Source organism: Bos javanicus, chromosome 10, assembly GCF_032452875.1.
Source record: "Bos javanicus breed banteng chromosome 10, ARS-OSU_banteng_1.0, whole genome shotgun sequence".
NCBI classification, from domain to species: Eukaryota; Metazoa; Chordata; class Mammalia; order Artiodactyla; family Bovidae; genus Bos; species Bos javanicus.
In genome coordinates, this window is record NC_083877.1 from 49014693 (window position 1) to 49036277 (window position 21585).

The 21585-nt window shown below is 40.7% G+C and overlaps 1 protein-coding gene and 1 long non-coding RNA gene across 4 annotated transcripts in view; one reads left to right on the plus strand and one right to left on the minus strand.

The window, feature by feature from the left end:
- Positions 1-21585, plus strand: part of RORA (RAR related orphan receptor A) — an 809830-nt gene that overhangs the window by 572477 nt on the left and 215768 nt on the right. The gene's annotated exons all lie outside the window — the stretch shown is intronic.
- Positions 4054-21585, minus strand: part of LOC133256211 (uncharacterized) — a 77783-nt gene continuing 60251 nt past the window's right edge. The window contains exon 3 of the long non-coding RNA XR_009739131.1: positions 4054-4488. This is a non-coding gene — a long non-coding RNA (uncharacterized LOC133256211). The remainder of the gene's footprint in view (positions 4489-21585) is intronic.

Sequence of the window (21585 nt, forward strand, 5' to 3'; positions counted from 1 at the left end):
AACAGCTGAATGTTGTTGAGTGTGTGACTGAGTGCTCACAGTTCTAAGGACAGAGGAGAGGCAGTACACTGGTGAGTTTTGAATTCATTTCCCACTTTACCCTAACTTTAGAGAAATCGAATCTCCAAGTAAAAGTTTCTCAGTCATACCATCTCACTTCCTCTGGGAAAATCCTTCTAACTTCTTCAGAGCCCTTTGATCCATGGTGGTTCTTGTCCAAGCCATGCTTCAGATACTTAACATATGAAGCATTGTCTTGCGTGTCACGGTGCTTATCAGAAGATATGGTACTCATATAGAACTGTGCATTTCTTGAAGGCATTCACTGTTTTTCCTTTAATTGTGGTATAATTGACAGAATGACCTTTGATTCATTCAGCAAACATCCCAGAGATATTTTCTAAGGAGTCAACATGTGCCAGGTGCAATGGCGGGACCTTAAGATTCAGAAACGAAAGTCTCTGTACTTAACAGGAAGGGGTAGTATTTTCTATCTTTGAGAGGGAGTGTGGTGGGTAATAGAGGGTACATAAGAGATGTGTTTAGACAATTAAGTAAATAAAAGGTAATGTGGCATGACGGCTCTGAAAATGGTAAGCAGGGAGAAGACAGCCAACTTTGGGGGAATTTAGAAAAAGCACCCCTGGACTTTGGTGGTTGTCCAATGGTTAAGCATCCGCCTGCCAATGCAGGGCACATGAGTTCAATCTCTGGTCTGGGAAGATTCCACGTGCTGCAGGGCAACTAAGCCTGTGGCCCACAACTACTGAGCTCTAGAGCCTGCGTTCTACAGCAAGAGAAGCCACCATAATAAAAGGCCCGCACACCAACTAGAGAGCAGCCCCCACTCGCTGAAACTAGAGAAAGCCCACATGCAGCTTGAAGACCCAGTGCAGCCAAAAATAATTTTTTAAAAAAGAAAAATCACCCCTTCCTAGAGGTCGATGCAGACCCACACCTGGGCTCGTAGACTTGTGGAGGAAATATGTCCCGCCCATCCTTTAACCAGTACCTGTGAGCTGTGATGAAGCTGCACAATAAACCGAGACCAGATGAAGGGTGAGCTGGGTGCAGGAGACAAGCAGCAGAGTCTGCGTGTGCTGGTAAACGGAGTCTGCACTGAGTCTTTGGAGGTTTTGTGGGAATTAGCCCAGGAAAGAAAAAAGGTATAGCATTCCTGGCAGAGAAAACAGAGGACCAGAAAGCTCAGAGGTCTTTGAGAACATGGAATACTTGGGGAGCTGTAAAGGCTGGGAAACCAGGTGCCTTTCTTCATTAAGTAACTTCCTTGATGCCTTGGATAATGCATTCTTTTAGGAAAATGTTTATTGCTGGTGAAATATATCAGTGAAGATTCCTGACTTTTTCCTTGCTGTATCTACTAGGCTGTCCTTCCAAACTGACACACAAAGTAGAGAGTGACAAGTTTATACTCAGTTCCCACGTCCCTTGGACTTCAGTTCCCTGTGAACAGAGTAAAAATTGTCCCTTACGCATCATCACGTTGGCTCTGCTTCCTCCAGCTTCTGCAACACTGAAGATGGCAGGTTTGGTGGGACTGGATCAAGGTCAGCCTGCCTGCTCCCCTCCCCTTTGTAGGTTTTACTTCCACTTAAGGGAAGCACTGCTGCTGAAGATCATGTTCTCTATTACCGCTCTGCTGGCAGGTGTCCTTGCGAAAGGGAACAATAAAGAAGAGTTGTTGTATCTTGGATGCTTTTGAATAGAATGGGAAATTGTTATTCAAATCCCACTTGATGCCCAGAGTGCACATTACTTTTTACCATGTTCTAGGTTTTTGTTTTTTTTTTTTCATAAAATGTGTACTTTCCCCAGCCACCCACCCCCCTCATGTCTCCTAATGAGCACAGTTCCCACATCTGGACAGGACAGGCCTCTCTGCAAGGTCCTTCCTGTCTCTCTGACCTCCCTGGCTTTCCTCCTGGACAAAAAGCAGATCAGCTAGCAGAACAGCATTGAGAGTGTCACAGCACGTTCTGTGTACTGTGGGAAATCAGTGAATGAAGCCCGCTTAGCTTCTGGAATATAATTCTGATTTAAACAAACTTGGGTAAGGAGCTGCTAAGCTGCTAAGTCACTTCAGTAGTGTCCGACTCTGTGCAACCCCATAGACGGCAGCCCAACAGGCTCCCCTGTCCCTGGGATTCTCTAGGCAAGAACACTGGAGTGGGTTGCCATTTCCTTCTCCAATGCATGAAAGTGAAAAGTGAAAAGTGAAAGTGAAGTCACTCAGTCGTGTCCGATTCTTAGTGACCCCATGGACTGCAGCCTACCAGGCTCCTCCGTCCATGGGATTTTCCAGGCAAGAGTACTGAAGTTGGGTGCCATTGCCTTCTCCGGGGTAAGGAGCACATGGGCCTAATTTATAGAATCGGCTCTATTTGGAAAACTACTGGTAACTATTAAAATGTCACCAGTAATTTTCACTGGGAGCAAAAACAAAATATTCTACAGATAAGAGGGAAACTCGACAGTTTCTAACACTGCTATAGAAAGTGTTAGACATTGGTGCTACAGTTCTCTGCTTCTCCCTATGATCACCTTTTTATGCACAAATCATGTGCCTAGGCTTTTTTGGTGAAAATGAGTTTAAGAAATGAATGCTTTAAATCTTAATGTTAGCCTCATTTTCTAAGGAAGGAGTGAACTAACTCAAATTCTATACATAAAACTTTTGGTCTAGAATTTGGATCTAAGCCTTTTGATATTCCTGACTTTTTTCCTGACATGACAGACACAGTGACATATCTCACTTGGGAGGAGAACAAAGAAAGACATAAGATAGTTGGTGTATTGTTTAGACTCAAATCTCGGGAAGTGGAGTAGAATAATTTATCTACAAGCTTAAGCTAAAGAAAGAAAAATAGTGCATCTTATAGATAAGATTAAATAGATTAAATTCCATTTAAAAATTAAAATCAGCTATAAAGAATACAATCACAATAGTAATTTTTTTTTAAAATATAGGCAAATAAGGACTTCCCTGGTGGTCCAGTGGCTAAGATTGTATGCTTCCAAAGCAGGGGGCCTGGGTTTCATCCCTGGTCAGGGAACTAGATCCCATGTGCCACAACTAAGACCCAGTGAAAATAAATTAAAACAATTTTTTTAATAATTAAAATTCTAAAAATAAAATATAGGCAAATATATTTTGGGGATAGACAAAGTCTTTATGTGCATATAAACAAGGCAAAAACTATAAATAAAAGACCACTATATTTGATTCTATCCCCTTAAATAAAATAAAAAATTTTAACTTGCACATGCAAAAATAATAATCCAAACAAAATAATAACTCAAACAAAGACACTTGAGAGTCCCTCGTATGGCAAGGAGATCAAGCCAGTTAATCATAAAGGAAATCAGTCCTGAATATTCATTGGAAGGGATGATGCTGCAGCTGAAGCTCCAATACTTTGACCACCTGATGTGAAGAACTGAGTCATTTGAAAAGACCCTGATGCTGGGAAAGATTGATGGCAGGAGAAGAAGGGGACAACAGAGGATGAGATGGTTGGATGGCATCACGACTCAATGGACGTGAGCTTGAGCAAGCTCCGGGAGTTGGTGACAGACCAGGAAGCCTGGCATGCTGCAGTCCATGGGGTCGCAAAGAGTCGGACACAATTGAGCGACTGAGCTGAAACAAAATTTAGAAAAAGAAATAAACAATATGTGACTATCTTTGCAGAATTATTATAAATTGGTAAGTAAAAGACTAATAATACTGCAATACAAAAATAAGCAGAAATTATGAACAGGTAACTAGCAAAAGAGGAATATAAAAATCAACAATCTTAGAGAAAACAATCTCATAAGTAAATAAAGATATAAATTTAGAGGAGATACCTTTTTAGCTAACTGAGTATCAATTTCTTTTTGACGATAATGTTCTGTGTACTATACTCCAGGAATTATAAATTGATGAAGACTTTTCCACAGGATATCTTAATGATATATGTTCATTTCTTTTTAGAAGTTAAGCTTTCAAGAAGGTTCTTTTTAAAATATATATATATTAATAAAGATACATGTAACAAGGATAATTAGAGTAGAATTATTTTTAATAACAAAAAAGGAATTGGCATAAAGGACTATGATTATTAATAAGTGATAGAGTTAATAGGATTTTAATTTTCTCCTTAAATCTTTAAAAATCTGTCCACATGTTCTACAGTAAATATACATTACTTTTATGTTTTTAAATGATGATGGATCTCAAGAAAATACTGGAAGGCTTTCCCAGTGGCATATCAAACAGGGGCAGGTGATGGGAGTGGCTGGCCCTGGGGAAGGAATATTTTATCACTGACATTGTTTAGAATTGTCAGCCCATGGTAAAAATCAAAAGCAAACCAGCATCTAGCTGCGCTCTTTGTTTTCAAATCATCCCCGGCAGGCTGTGCTGGTCTGCTGCTCCTATGGCATTCTCCACTCCTTGGTATAGGACTGTGGCTGCTGACACTTCTGGAAAGAAAGAAGAAGGGCAACACATCAAGTTCAGCATGTCAAGTATGTAAAAATCACTTGAGATCGGTACTTTTACCAGTTCTACAATAAAATACATAATCATTTCATGAGTACAAACACAGGAGTTTTTCCAGCTTGCCTGGGTGATCCGACTTCAGGAGTGGAGCGGCACCACGTTCGCGCTGTTGCCTTTCATGTTCTGCGTGCGTGCGGAATCCCACAGGAGCCTCATTTGTCCCGTCAGACAGCAACTTCACAGGGGAGAGTTGTTGGCTGACTGAGAGGTACAACTCCGCATTTCCATCCCGGAGGAACCGTGAATGAGATGTTATACAATATGAATGGCTATCCCCCTAGGCACTCTATAAATTTATCATAAAGCACTGGATTTTGCAATAACAAAAATAACCATGAAATTGGAACAAAGTGTAAAAAAGAGAAATTGATGTCTCTTCAGGGTCACCCTAGACCCCAGATTGTACTGAGCAGAAGGTCTGGTTGCATTAACACAAGACCAAGCCTTATTTGTTTCAGGGCAGGTGGAAACTCTGCAGTGTGTGACTGGCCCTGAACTTTCTAGTGCTGGGGAACGGAAAGTTAAATAGGAGCCCACCAGTGTTTCTAAAAGGAGGGACAACACTGCATGTTGAGGCATGAGTACAGCTAGTTAGATGATACCTTGTTTGCTTTTAATATCCACTGTGTAACAGATCAGTAGAAAGGTCCAATTTGGGGTTTTGGCTGTGACTAGGAGATGGTGAGAATACACAGAAGAACTGGACAAAAAAAGATCTTCATGACCCAGATAATCAAGATGGTGTGATCACTCACCTAGAGCCAGACATCCTGGAATGTGAAGTCAAGTGGGCCTTAGAAAGCATCACTACGAACAAAGCTAGTGGAGGTGATGGAATTCCAGTTGAGCTATTTCAAATCCTGGAAGACGATGCTGTATAAGTGCTGCACTCAATATGTCAACAAATTTGGAAAACTCAGCAGTGGCCACAGGACTGGAAAAGGTCAGTTTTCATTCCAATCCCAAAGAAAGGCAATGCTAAAGAATGCTCAAACTACCACACAATTGTACTCATCTCACATGCTAGTAAAGTAATGCTCAAAATTCTCCAAACCAGGCTTCAGCAATACGTGAACCGTGAACTTCCAGATGTTCAAGCTGGTTTTAGAAAAGGCAGAGGAACCAGAGATCAAATTGCCAACATCCTCTGGATTATTGAGAAAGCAAGAAAGTTCCAGAAAAACATCTATTTCTGCTTTATTGACTATGCCAAAGCCTTTGACTGTGTGGATCACAATAAACTATAGAAAATTCTGAAAGAGATGGGAATTCCAGACCACCTGACCTGCCTCCTGAGAAACCTATATGCATGTCAGGAAGCAACAGTTAGAACTGGACATGGAACAACAGACTGGTTCCAAACAGGAAAAGGAGTACGTCAAGGCTGTATATTGTCACCCTGCTTGTTTAACTTATATGCAGAGTACATCATGAGAAACGCTGGGCTGGAAGAAGCACAAGCTGGAATCAAGATTGCCAGGAGAAATATCAATAACCTCAGATATGCAGATGACACCACCCTTATGGCAGAAAGTGAAGAGAAACTAAAAAGCCTCTTGATGAAAGTGAAAGTGGAGAGTGAAAAAGTTGGCTTAAAGCTCAACATTCAGAAAACGAAGATCATGGCATCTGGCCCCATCACTTCATGGGAAATAGATGGGGAAACAGTGGAAACAGTGTCAGACTTTATTTTTCTGGGCTCCAAAATCACTGCAGATGGTGACTGCAACCATGAAATTAAAAGACGCTTACTCCTTGGAAGGAAAGTTATGACCAACCTAGATAACATATTCAAAAGCAGAGACATTACTTTACCAACAAAGGTACGTCTAGTCAAGGCTATGGTTTTTCCAGTGGTCATGTATGGATGTGAGAGTTGGACTGTGAAGAAAGCTGAGCACTGAAGAATTGATGCTTTTGAACTGTGGTGTTGAGAAGACTCTTGAGAGTCCCTTGGACTGCAAGGAGATCCAACCAGTCCATTCTGAAGGAGATCAGCCCTGGCATTTCTTTGGAAGGAATGATGCTGAAGCTGAAACTCCAGTACTTTGGCCACCTCATGCGAAGAGTTGACTCATTGGAAAAGACTCTGATGGTGGGAGGGATTGGGGGCAGGAGGAGAAGGGGACGACAGAGGATGAGATGGCTGGATGGCATCACTGACTCGATGGACTTGAGTCTGAGTTAACTCCGGGAGTTGGCGATGGACAGGGAGGCCTGGCATGCTGCGATTCATGGGGTCGCAAAGAGTTGGACACGACTGAGCGACTGAACTGAACTGAACTGAGGAGATTGGGGTGAGGGGAGGCCTCATTTGGGCAGCCATATAGGACACAGAGCATCTAACTTGGAGTTCTTTGGTGTTTTTTCTTTTTTTGGTTGAGCTGGGTCTTTGTTGCTGAAGATGGGTCTTCTCAAGTTGTGGTGAGCTAGGGCTACTCTTCATTGTGGTACACAAGCTTCTTTCCTTGTGTTGGCTTCTCTCGCTGTGAAGAACGGGCCCTAGGCTCACTGGCCTCAGTGGTAGAAGCATGCAGGCTCAGTAGCTGTGGTACATGGGCTTAGTTTCTCTGAGGCATGTAGAATCTTTCCAGACCAGGTATCAAACCCAAGTTCCCTGCATTGGCAGGTGGATTCTTATCCACTGTACCACCAGGGAAGTCCCTAGGCTTGTGGTTTTTGGAAAAGCAGTATGTTGGGGTTAATGTAGCTCTGTAGATATTTATTGTTGCAACTGCCATGGCACTTAGTTATCTCTTAAGGAAGTCCTGCTGCTGCTGCTGCTGCTGCTGCTGCTGCTGCTAAGTCGCTTCAGTCGTGTCCGACTGTGCGACCCCAGAGATGGCAGCCCACCAGGTGCCCCCGTCCCTGGCATTCTCTAGGCAAGAACACTGGAGTGGGTTGCCATTTCCTTCTCCAATGCAGACCTAACTAGAGGTAAAATTTGTGATATGGAAATTGCTCAAAATCCCACAAAAAGGAATCCATCCCAGCTGGAGTTGTGTTTCATTCATTGTAGCTCAGAAATCTCTCCCCCTGTTTATCATCTTGGCCGGTCAAGAGTGAGGGCTGAGCATAAGTCTCCTTTTAGACATCAGACCCTCACTTTTGGTCCCCTGTGAAACCCTTTAGAATCTCAGAAAACAGTTTCCATGTTTCCCAGACTAAATGCAGGTATTGTTTCTCTATTGTATCGGTTTAAGGGGACCATCTCACACTCATTGACTTAGGGATTAGAAGACTGTCATACAGAATGAAGTAAGTCAAAAAGAGAAAAACTAATATTGTATAATGTCGCATATGTGTGGAATGTAGAGAAATGGTACAGATGAACTTATTTGCAAAGCAGAAAGAGAGACAGATATAGAGAACAAATGTATGGGCACCAGAGAGGAAAGCAGGCGATGGGGTGGGGGGATGAATTGGGAGATTGGGATTGACATGTATACACTATTTATACTATGTATAAAATAGGTAACTAATGAGAACCTACTGTATAGCCCAGGGAATGCTACTTAGTGCTCTGTGGTGACCTAAATGGAAAGGAAATACAAAAGAGAGGGGATGTATGTATACCTATAGCTGATTCACCTTGCTGAAAAGCAGAAACTAACACAACATTGTAAAATAACTATACTCCAATAAAAATTTATATTCAAAAAACCCTACCAAAAAAAATGATCAGAAGAATTGCTACTGCGTCCTTCAAAATATAAATGCCTCCGAGGCCATCTCCAGTTTAGGAAAATCAGGTCCTTTACTTTTGCTCTTGCTTCCCCTCAGCATTTTCTCCTGCAGCAGAAATAATGCATTTAGTCATTTTGGGACAGCGGTTTAATACATTAATGATTGTAGGTGCTGTTTCTAGAATCTTGGCTCTGCAAATGTAACCTGATGAGGGGGTCAGTGGCAGTGAGCGAGGGTCCTGAAAAGCGAGGATTTTTGGAAGCCAGGATGCACTGCAGTGAAAGCACAAGCATCCCCCGTCGTTAAAACAGATGAGGAATCCGTGCTTTGCAGCCTGTCAGAGACACACGTGGCCTTGCGGTGGGCTGAGGCAGGGAGAGGGGAAAGTGAAAGGGGCATGAAAATGATACAAAATCAGAGAAATGTGGGCCTCCTGTTCCTCAGCTTCTGGAATTAGGAAGTTGATATTTAATCCAAGCCAGCTGCTTGAGGGGATTTGGCTAAATAGGTAACTGAATTTTTCTGGAATGTCCTTTTTTTTTTTTTTTTTGTAAGTCAGCCTAAGTGGAAAGAAAGTAGAACTCTCATCAGTGAATCAAATGGTGGGCAGGGCCGGCTGGGAGGGCCGATTCCCCCTGGATCATGTACACATCACTCCATTCCTTGGCTGTACTTCCAGTGCAGGTTAAATGAATTGTTCCCATTAGCGAGCGGATAGGACAGTTCCTTTAGATGAAGGAGACTCTGTACTTTGAATGTCACTGTGAGGAGAAGGTAGTCCTCACAGAAGAGTTGACAGTGCCACTTGTGGCGGGATTTGACTGTCATTGTTCCAACTATATAAAATGATGACTTACCGGAAGGCTCAGAGTTTCAGCATAATATATAATAATAATAAGACTCATGTCAGCTTAGAAGTGCTGTCGGATTTCTGTGCAGCTTGGTACTTTATCTGAGACACGGTGGTCGTAGAAGACGTAGCACTTTGTGCCAGACGCTGTCTGAGGCTGATTCATTCTGCTGTGGATGTTCCTGACTGAGTCATATTCACTCTGATTAGTCACTTTGCTTTCATTTGCTCAAACTAAAATCCTGAAAGTTTGCCTGCTTCTTTAGTATGTTTTTTATAGCCATATGGAAATCACCCTTCAGTAAGTGATACCAAACATGACTGGTGGGGAAAAAATATTAACAGTCAGGAAGATGTTAAATTGGCTGAAAGGTTCCTAATGTCTAAGTTTAAAGCCATGTGATGTATTGACATCCCACAGTGGCAACAGGGAAATGGTTTGTTTTATTTGTTCTGCAACTTTGGAAATTGAGGCACAGGCTTGATTGGTGTAAATAAAGAACACTAAATCAGTTATGTTCATCATATAACAATTGCAGGAATTATTTGGAATATTTAGATCATGTATAAGAATCTTTTAAAATGCAAAATAAAACCCAAGATGTTTGTAGGGAAAGTATATAAGCAGGAAGAAGTCCCTGTTGTGTATATTCTTTGATGGCCCTGAAAAAAGTCAACAGGCCCTCAAGTGACCAACAATGCAAAAGGAATGTGCTAAGGGCCGGGCTAATTGAACATAACCTACATTTTTCCATGCCCTCCTCCCAAACACTTTCTGTTCTTGAAGTCCATGGACGTGAAGAGCAGTCGTTGGACTTCCCTGGGGAGAAGAAATGACCTCCAGGAGCATGAATGGGACTGATGTGAAACGGATGACCAGAATGGAATTTGGGTCACTGGTTGTGGCTTAGGCTGATACTCCCATATTGTAGGCATCTCCTCCTAAGCACCATTGAGTACAGGGATCATTGCTGTCTTGCTGTATCCCCATCATCTAACTTAGTATCTGACAACATGGTCTGGGAGAGAACAATCATCCACTCAACCAGGTTGTATAGATGACAAGTCTGAAGCTTCATACTTGAGCAAATTCCACTTTGAGCTGAAAGATCTGTTTGTCCATATGTTGTCTATTTACTAGATGTTCAAATAGTTTCACATTTTCATTGGGTTCTGGGACAAAATAAGTGACAGTTCTGAAATTAGAGATAACTAAATCTATGTCACTGGATATGGGTTGATTTCTGAACTCATAAAGGCCTTGAGAGTGCTGTTTTAATATTGTGGGTTAGAAGGGCAGAGAGCAGAGCAGAGGCCTATATGTGGCAGAGTGGATCCCCATGCATTTAGATAATAAAATATCCGAGGGGTCCCATCTCTCCCCTTTGCAGCAAGGAGGGCCCCAGAGACTTGGGCAAGGCTCCTCCATCTTGTTCACAGATACAGGGAGTAGAACAAGGGGCACTTACTTGTGCAGGAGTAAGCCATCTAACTCTGGTTAATCCAATCCTAACTGCCCAGAATAAGAAGGGACAGTCAGACTGTAAAGCCAGAATGCCTAGTAGTGAAAAAGTTAGCACTGGTGTGGATGATGAGAGAACACAGGGAGCTCCTGGAGCCAGGATTCAGGTGTCTCTGATGCCGTTTGCTGGATGCTTTTTGGCTTTTAATGTGGGCACGGGAGGAGCCCTTAAAGGATTCAACCAGATGAAGGAATAATTGCATGGACGACTGAAAACATCACATGGCTGAGCTCTGGCCCCAGCTCTACCGTACAGAGACCAGTTGACCTTGAACATGCCCCTCCATTTTTCTGACACTGTTTTCTCACAGAAAAAATGGTTTAACAATATCCTCACTACTTACTTCACAGAGGGAGGTGAGGGAATCAGAAGATGGGTAGAAAATCTGCTGTCCAGTGTACAAGAATGAATACATTGTTACAACAGCAAAGTGCAAGTTGCCCTTGAGTAATCTTCAAATGAGTTTTTTTTAATGTAGGACTCAGAAAAAAAAAGAAAAAAAATCCTGATGGAGATCACTCCATCTTGTTAAATGAGGATCAGATTGCTATTCTAGATGGTGAACTGAGATTACCTGCAGAGAGGCACACAGAACAGACTTGTGGTCCAAAAGAGGAGGGGGAAGAGGGGGAGGGATGGGCTGGGAGTTTGGGGTTGGCAGATACAAACTATTACATATAGACTGGATAAACAACAAGGTCCTACTGTATAGCACAGGGAACTATAGTCAATATCCTGTAATAAACCATAACAAAAGAATATGAAAAAGAACACACACATACACACACACACACACACACACACACACATATATGAATTGCTTTGCTGTATAGCAGAAATTAACACAACATTGTAAATCAAGTATACTTCAATAAAATAATTTTTTAAAAAAGATACCCTGCTCACACAGAGGAAGGGACCAAATCGAGGTCCCCATCAAGGTTGAACAAAGCTCGGGCTCAGTTGTGCTTCCTGTTTGTCAGCCTCTTGCCTCCCAAACGCATGCCATTTCCACTTGATGTCATCATACTGAAGGGAGGTGAAAGGGACTCAGTGACATCTGCAGAGATCAAGCCCTAAGCCTTTGGAGTGGGAGCACTGGCTCCAAGACCCTAGACTACCAGAGAACTAACCCTAGCGAGTATCAAATAGTGAGAATTCACAGAAACAAAACCACTTCAATACAAGACCTGGCATCACCCAACCACCTGCACCCTGTGCAGGACTCCGCATCTAATCTAAACAACAAAGAAAACAAAAATACAAGCCAAATCATCAGCAGACAGGATAACCACCTCACTCAGCCTTATCCATCAAAGGAAAAACAAACAAACAAAAACTCAGTGCAAGTTTCACCCTATACGAAGCTTACACAAACCACTAGACCTTAGGAGGACAGAAACCAAAAGGAAGAAAGAGTTCAAACTTGAAGCCTGGGAAAAGGAGACCTCAAATACAGTAAGTTAAAAAAAATAATGAAAAGACAGAGAAATACTGCACAAATGAAGGAACAAACTAGAAACACAGAAGTCCAAATAAATGAAGAGGAAATAGGCAAACTACCTGAAAAAGAATTCAGAATAATGATAGTAAAGATGATCAAAAACCTTGAAAACAAACTGGAGAAAATACAAGAATCAATTAACAAAGACCTAGAAGAATTAAAGAATAAACATACAGAGACAACACAATTACTGAAATTAAAAATATTCCAAAAGGAATCAATAGCAGAATATCTGAAGCAGAAGAACAAATCAGTGAGCTGGAAGATAAAATGGAGGAAATACCTTCTGAAGAGCAGAATAAAGTAAAAAGAATGAAAAGAACTGAGGATAGTCTTAGAGATCTCTGGAACAAAATCAAATGCACCAACATTCGAATTATAGGGGTCCCAGAAGAAGAAGAAAAAAATAAAGGATATGAGAAATTTTTTGAAGAGATTATAGTTGAAAATTTCCCCAACATGGAAGAGGAAATAGTCAATCAAGTCTAAGAGGCACAAAGAGTCCCATATAGGATAAACTCAAGGAGAAAAATGCCAAGACACATACTAATCAAACTAACAAAGACTAAACACAAAGAAAGAATATTAAAAGCAGCAAGGGAAAAGCAACAAGTAACATACAAGGGAAACCCCATACACTTAACAGCTGATCTTTCAGCAGAATCTGCAGGCCAGAAGGGAATGGCAGGATATATTTAAAGTACTGAAAGAGGAAAATCTATAACCAAGATTACTGTACCTGGAAAGGATTTCATTCAAAATTGATGGAGAAATAAAAGGCTTTTCAGACAAGCAGAAGTTAAGAGAATTCAGTACCACTAAACCAACTTTACAACAAATATTAAAGGGACTTACATAGTCAAGAAATAGAAAAGAAGAAAAAAGATATACAAAATCAACACCAAACAATTAAGAAAATGGCAATCAGATCAGATCAGATCAGTCGCTCAATCGTGTCCGACTCTTTGCAACCCCATGAATCGCAGCATGCCAGGCCTCCCTGTCCATCGCCAACTCCCAGAGTTCACTCAGACTCACGTCCATCGAGTCAGTGATGCCATCCAGCCATCTCATCCTCTGTCGTCCCCTTCTCCTCCTGCCCCCAATCCCTCCCAGGATCAGAGTCTTTTCCAATGACTCAACTCTTCGCATGAGGTGGCCAAAGTACTGGAGTTTCAGCTTTAGCATCATTCCTTCCAAAGAAATGCCAGGGCTGATCTCCTTCAGAATGGACTGGTTGGATCTCCTTGCAGTCCAAGGGACTCTCAAGAGTCTTCTCCAACACCACAGTTCAAAAGCATCAATTCTTCGATGCTCAGCCTTCTTCACAGTCCAACTCTCACATCCATACATGACCACAGGAAAAACCATACATAGCCTTGACTAGACGAACCTTTGTTGGCAAAGTAATGTCTCTGCTTTTGAATATGCTATCTAGGTTGGTCATAACTTTCCTTCCAAGGAGTAAGCATAGGAACATGTATATCAATAATCACTTTAAATGTAAATAGATTAAATGCTCCAACCAAAAGACACAGACTGGCTGAATGGATACAAAAACAAGACCCATATATATTCTGTCTACAAGAAACCCACTTCAGACCTAAAGAAACATATAAACTGAAAGTGAGAGGAAGGAAAAATAAAGTCCATGCAAATGGGAAGCAAAAGAAAGCTGAAGTAGCAATCCTCATATCAGACAAAATAGACCTTAAAACAAAGAAGGTTACAAGAGATAAGGAAGGACACTACATAATGATCAAGGCATCAATCCAAGAGGAAGATATAACAATTGTAAATATCTATGCACCCAACATAATAGCACCTCAATGCATAAGACAAACTAACAGAAGTAAAAGGAGAAATTGACAGTAACACAATAATAGTAGGAGACTTTAACACCCCACTCACACCAATGGACAGATCATCAAAACAGAAAATTAATAAGGAAATACAAGTCTTAAATGATACATCAGATGAGATGGATCTCATTGATACATTCGGGACATTCCATCCAAATGCAGAAGGATACACCTTCTTCTCCAGTGCACATGAAACATTTTCCAAAATAGATTGTATCTTGGGTCACAAATCAAACCTCAGTAAATGTAAGAAAATTGAAATCATATCAAGCATCTTTTCTGACCACAGTGCTATGAGACTAGATATCAATTACAAGGAAAAAACGGTAAGAAACACAAACGCATGGAGATTAAACATGTTTCTAAATAACCAACAGGTTCTGAAGAAATCAAAAGGGAAAGTCAAAAAAATTTCTAGAAACAAATGACAATGAAAACAAGACAACTCAAAACCTATGGGATGCAGCAAAAGCAGTTCTAAGAGGGAACTTTATAGCGATACAATCCTACCTCAAGAAACAAGAAAAACATCACATAGACAACCTAACATTACACCTAAAACAACTGGAAAAAGAACAAAAACAAAACAAAAAACAAAATTAGCATAAGGAAAGAAACCATAAAGATCCAAGCAGAAATAAATGAAAAAGAAAGAAGCAAGAGTAAAGATTAATAAAACTAAAAGCTGGTTCTTTGAGAAGATAAATAAAATTGACAAACCTTTAGACAGACTCATTAAGAAAGAAGAGAGAAGAATCAAATCAACCAAATTAGAAACAAAAAAGGAGAGGTTACAACAGGCAATGCAGCAATACAAAGGATTTTAAGAGACTATTATGAACAACTATATGACAATAAAATGGATAACCTGGAAGAAATGGACAAATTCTTAGAAAAATTCAATCTTCCAAGACTGAACCAAGAAGAAATAGAAATTATGAACAACCCCATTACAAGCACTGAAATTGAAGCTGTGATCAAAAATCTCCCAAAAAACAAAAGCCCAGGACCAGATGGCTTCACAGGAGAATTTCATCAAACATATAGAGAAGACCTCATGACTATAAAACTCTGTCAAAAAATTGCAGAGGAAGAAACATTTCTAAACTCATTCTACATGGCCACCATCACCCTGATACCAAAACCAGACAAAGACAACACACACACACACACACAAAAACTATAGGTCAATATCACTAATGAACATAGATGCAAAAATCCTCAACAAAATTTTAGCAAATAGAATTCAGCAGCACATTAAAACACTCACACACCATGATCAAGTTGGGTTTATTCCAGGAATGCAAGGATTCTTCAATATATGCAAATTAATCAGTGTGATACACCATATTAACAAATTGAAAGATAAAAATCATATGATAATCTCAATAGATGCAGAAAAAAGCCTTTGACAAAATTCAGCACCCATTTATGATTAAAACTCTTCAAAAAATGGGCATAGAAGGAACCTACCTCAACATAGTAAAGGCCATATATGATAAGCCTAGAGCAAACATTATTCTCAATGATGAAAAACTGAAAGCATTCCCCCTAAGATCAGGAACAAGACAAGGGTGTCCACTTTCACCACTGTTATTCAACATAGTTTTGGAAGTCCTAGCTACAGCAGTCAAAGAAGAAAAAGAAATAAAAGGAATCCAGACTGGAAAAGAAGAAAAGCTCTCACTATTTGCAGATGACATGATACTGTACGTAGAAGACCCTAAGGATAGTATCAGAAAATTACTAGAACTAATCAGTGAATTTAGCAAAGTTGCAGGATACAAAATCAATACACAGAAATCATTTGCCTTTCTATACACTAACCATGAAAAATCAGAAAGAGAAATTAAGGAATCAATTCCATTCACCATTGCAACAAAAATAATTAATCTAGGAATAAACTTACCTAAGGAGACAAAAGAACTGTACACAGAAAATTATAAGACACTAATGAAAGAAATCAAAGATGACATAAACAGATGGAGAAATATTCCATGTTCCTGGGTAAGAAGAATGATTATTGTGAAAATGACTATACTACCAAACACAATCTACAGATTCAGTGCGATCCCTATCAAATGGCATTTTTCACAGAACTAGAACAAAAAATTTCACAATTCATGTTGAAACACAAAAGACCCCGAATAGCCAAAATAGTCTTGAGAGAGAAGAATGGAGTGGGAGGAATCAACCTTCCTGACTTCAGATTATACTACAAAGCCACAGACATCAAGACACTGTGGTACTGGCAGAGAAACAGAAATACAGATTAATGGAACAAGATAGAAAGCCCAGAAATAAACCCGTGCACCTATGGGTACCTTGTTTTTGACAAAAGAGGCAAGAATATACAATGGGGCAAAGACAGCCTCTTCAATAAATGGTGCTGGGAAAACTGGACAGCTACATGTAAAACAATGAAATTAGAACACTTCCTAACACCATACACAAAGATAAACTCAAAATGGATTAAAGACCTAAATGTAAGACCAGAACCCATAAAACTCTTAGAGGAAAACATAGGCAGAACACTCGATGACATAAATCAAAGCAAGATCCTCTATGACCCACCTCCTAGAGTAACAGAAATAAAAACAAAAATAAGCAAGTGGGACCTGATTAAACTTAAAAGCTTTTGCACAGAAAAGGAAACTATAAGCAAGGTGAAAAAACAACCCTCAGAATGGGAGAAAATAATAGCAAATGAAACAACTGACAAAGGATTAATTTCCAAAATATATAAGCAGCTCATACAACTCAATGCCAGAAAAGCAAACAACCCAATCAAAAAGTGGGAACAAGACCTAAACAGACATTTCCTCAAAGAAGACATACAGATAACCCACAAACACATGAAAAGATGCTCAACATTGCTCATTATTAGAGAAATGCAAATCAAAACTACAATAAGATATCACCTCACACCAGTCAGAATGGCCATCACCAAAAAGTCTACAAACAATAAATGCTGAAGAGGGTGTGGAGAAAAGGGAACACTCTTGCACTATTGGTGGGAATATAGATTGATACAACCACTATGGAAGACGGTATGGAGATTCCTTGAAAAGCTAGGAATAAATGGCCATTTATCCACCATATGGCTGGCAATCCCACTCCTAGGCATATACCCTGAGGAAACCAAAATTGAAAAAGACACATGTATTCCATTGTTCATTGCAGCACTATTTACAATAGCTAGAACATGAAAGCAAGCTAGATGTCCATCAACAGATGAATGGATAAAGAAGTTGTGGTCCATATATACAATGGAATATTACTCAGCCATAAAAAGGAATGCCTTTGAGTCAGTTCTGATGAGGTGGGTGAACCTAGAACCTATTATACTGAGTGAAGTGAGTCAGAAAGAGAAAGATAAATATTGTATTCTAACACATATATATGCAATCTAGAAGAATGGTACTAAAGAACTTATATATATGCAGCAGTGGAGAAACAGACATAGAGAATAGGCTTATGGACATGGGGAGAGGGTGAGATGTATGGAAAAAGTAACATGGAAACTTACATTATCATATGTAAAATAGATAGCCAACAGAAATTTGTTGTATGGCTAAGGAGACTCAAACAGGGTCTCTGTATCAACCTAGAGGGGTGGGATGGGGCAGGAGATGGGAGGGAGGTTGAAAAGGGAGGGGATATATGTATACCTAAGGCTGATTCATGTTGAAATTTAAAAGAAAACAACAAAATTATGTAAAGCATTTATCCTTCAATTACAAAAATAAATAAAAAGAAAAAGAAATTACCTAGAGAGAGACTGAACTGCAAATTGGAGACAGCTGTTTACCTGAAAAGAGCCACTTAATAGGGTTGCCAGGATTTCTCAGGTTTTTTGTTTGGGATCATCAACAAGAGACGTCTGATTCTATTTAGGTCTGTGTTTGGTTTAGCTGGCCAGCTTGAAAGGTTGGGCTGCTATCATATACCACCAATGGGACTCCTTATCCAGCCAACAAAATGTGGCCTGCTGAGAACAAAGGGATGGTGGGGTTCAAAGTCAGGTCTCCTGGTTTGTGTTCTACTGAGTGTTTCCTTCATGTGGCTTAATGCATTCTGATATTCCCTCATCAACCAATGAGGGTATGTTCCTACAATGTATCATGGTTGAGAATGTCATGATTGGAAAAACTAAGACCTCATTGTAAATGAGAATTAAAGAGGAGGAATAAAAGTGATGACATATTCCTTTTCTTAAGAACATAAATGAATAACTCAGTAAATAAGTAAATATTCTTCAGGTATCTGCTCTCCAAAGCATTAAACCTGCTTTAGTAACACTTTCTTTACCTGTTGAAGAAATATGACTGCTACATATCCACCTGCACAGGCAGTCACTCACAAACTCTGTGTGAGGGAGACAGAGCCACTGTTTAAAGTTTTCCATCAATAAGGACTGTTTTCTTATGGACACTTCAGTTCAGTTCAGTCGCTCAGTCGTGTCCAACTCTTTGTGACCTCATGAATCGCAGCACACCTGGCCTCCCTGTCTATTACCAACTCCTGGAGTTTACCCAAACTCATGTGCATCGAGTTGATGACATCCAGCCATCTCATCCTCTGTTGTACCCTTCTCCTCCTGCCCCCAATCCCTCCCAGCATCAGGGTCTTTTCCAATGAGTCAACTCTTCGCATGAAGTGGCCAAAGTATTGGAGTTTCAGCTTCAGCATCAGTCCTTCCAATGAACACCCAGGATTGATCTCCTTTAGGATGGACTGGCTGGATCTCTTTGCAGTCCAAGAGACTCAAGAGTCTTCTCCAACACCACAGTTCAAAAGCATCAATTCTTCGGCACTCAGCTTTCTTCACAGTCCAACTCTCACAGCCATACATGACCACAGGAAAAACCATAGTCTTGACTAGATTGACCTTTGTTGGCAAAGTAATGTCTCTGCTTTTGAATATGCTATCTAGGTTGGTCATAACTTTCCTTCCAAGGAGTAAGCATCTGTTAATTTCAGGGCTGCAATCACCATCTGCAGTGATTTTGGAGCCCCCCAAAATAAAGTCTGACACTGTTTCCCCATCTATTTCCCATGAAGTGATGGGACCAGATGCCATGATCTTCGTTTTCTGAATGTTGAGCTTTAAGCCAACTTTTTCACTCTCCACTTTCACTTTCATCAAGAGGCTTTTTAGTTTCTCTTCACTTTCTGCCATAAGGGTGGTGTCATCTGCATATCTGAGGTTATTGATATTTCTCCCGGTAATCTTGATTCCAGCTTGTGCTTCTTCCAGCCCAGTGTTTCTCATGATGTACTCTGCATAGAAGTTAAATAAGCAGGGTGACAATATACAGCCTTGACGGACTCCTTTTCCTATTTGGAACCAGTCTGTTGTTCCATGTCCAGTTCTAACTGTTGCTTCCTGACCTGCATATAGGTTTCTCAGGAGGCAGGTCAGGTGGTCTGGAATTTCCATCTCTTTCAAAATTTTCCACAGTTTATTGTGATCCACACAGTCAAAGGCTTTGGCATGGACACTTCAAACATGCATAAAGAGAGCCATCAGTGCAATGAACTCTGGCAAACCCAACACTCAGATTCAACACTTAAGATTTGCCATACTTGCTTTATCTGGCCCTTTTTTCTTTGCTGAAGCATTTTAAATCAAATTTCAGACATTGTATCATATCTTCCCCACATATTTCATGTTCAGTAGCAACTAAATGCCTGGTGCACTCACACTATCCCCTTGTTTCCTTTTCAAGGCCATTCAGAAAGGTTTTGTGATATTTTGTTGTGTTTTCTGGACTGGCTGTGTAGCGCAAACTGGTTTTTCCCTTTCTGTTCTACTCCCATAGACATGCCCTGGACCATATGATCCAGGAAGATATGAATCAAGAAATGAGGCTGCATAATTTAAGAAGAATGCCCCCAAACTCACATACAAAATAATAATAATACAAGGATTTAAACTTATGGATATACAAATATAAAACAGAACTATCTTTTTTTTTTTAACCAGTTAAATAGTGTGATTTTATTTTCTTTCCTTTTTTTATTTTTTATCAGCGAATACTTTACAATGTTGCATTGGTTTCTGCTGCACAATAATGAGAATGAGCCATAACCGCACATTTATCCCCTACCTCCTGAGCTCACCTCCCACTCCTCACCATCCCACCCCTCTAGGTCATCACAGAGCACCAGGCTGGGCTCCCTGTGTTATGTAGCTGCTTCCCAAAACAGAACTACCTTTGAAAAAAAAAAAAACTAAGTTGGGCAAAGAGTCTTTTGCCAAGTTGCTATTTCTTCTTGATCCCAGCATAATTCAGTGGTGGTAGCATCCTGGCTTTTATTTTTAAGTCATTTTGAATAGAAGGGAGATTGTTAAACCCAACCTCTAAGCTGTTGTATCTGAGGACCCTGCGTACTGAAATCATTGCTTCCGCAATAGCTTCCTCCATCCCGGCAGTGGGAGAGTTAAACTGTTAGCCACACAAACCCTTACTTCTTGCTGTAGCATATGGCTAAGTGGAAATTTTTCTGTAGGTTCTTTATTATCCCACAGCCAATGTGAGATTAGCTTTACAAGTTGGGTTATAACCTTTACAGCTTCTATGTCGGGATCCGTTAACAAGATCATAAAGATCTTGCTAACAGATGAGGCCGACGCGCCCCGTGTTCAGCTCTGGTAATGACCAAATTGATTTTATCAGAGGTGTTTAAAAGGGCCATTTTAACTTTGTTATTGATTGCCTGACCTCTGCTGTGGGTGCTGGGGTCCGTATGTGTTCTCTCCCCATCTCACTCTTTTGTATGGAGCCTTCCGGTTTCTCCTCACCTGTGCAAAACATTTCCTGTGCTTTTAAACCATCTCATTTAGCACTTGCTTCACCATCTGTATTCCCCTTGTGCCCTCTGTACATTTCTGGAGGACTAAGCTTTGGGGTCACAGTTGGTAAACTAGACACATGGCTTTTGGGAGCCATCTTCATCCACTGAACAGATTTTCTCAAGATCCTCCTTTGTGCCAGGGACCATTCTAAGCACTGAAAAGCGCAGTGGTAAATCAAGAACACGAAGTTCCTGCCTGCAAGAGCTGACATTGTTGGAAAGGCACCCAACAATCATTTGATATACTGCCAGAAGAGAAATACTGTGAAGAAAGGTAAAAGCAAAGTGAAGAATGGGGCAGGGAACACAATTCTGGGTGAGCTGGTCAGGGTGCATCCTGGGAGGAAGTGGCCTGTGAGCGGAGATAGGAATGGTTGTGATGGAGGGGTCAGGAGGAAAACTGAACCAGGCAGAGGGAGTCATAAGCATAAAGGACTTAAGACCAGAGCAAGCTCAGTGCTTTAGAGAAAAATCCAAGAAGGCCAGTGTAGAGGAGTGACCTAGGCCAGGCAGAGGGTAGAGGACATGAGGTGGAGAACCAGGTGGGCTGGGTCCTGGAAGACCTTATGAGCCATGGAAGGAATTTGAGCAGGAGACTTACATGCTCTTATTAATAGCTGAAAATTTCAGTCTGGCCTTAGTGACACTTCTCAGTGATGCTGGTGGTACTGCTGAGGTATCTTGTGCAACTGTGGGCAGACTCAGAGGCTACAGAGCTGAGCACTATTCTC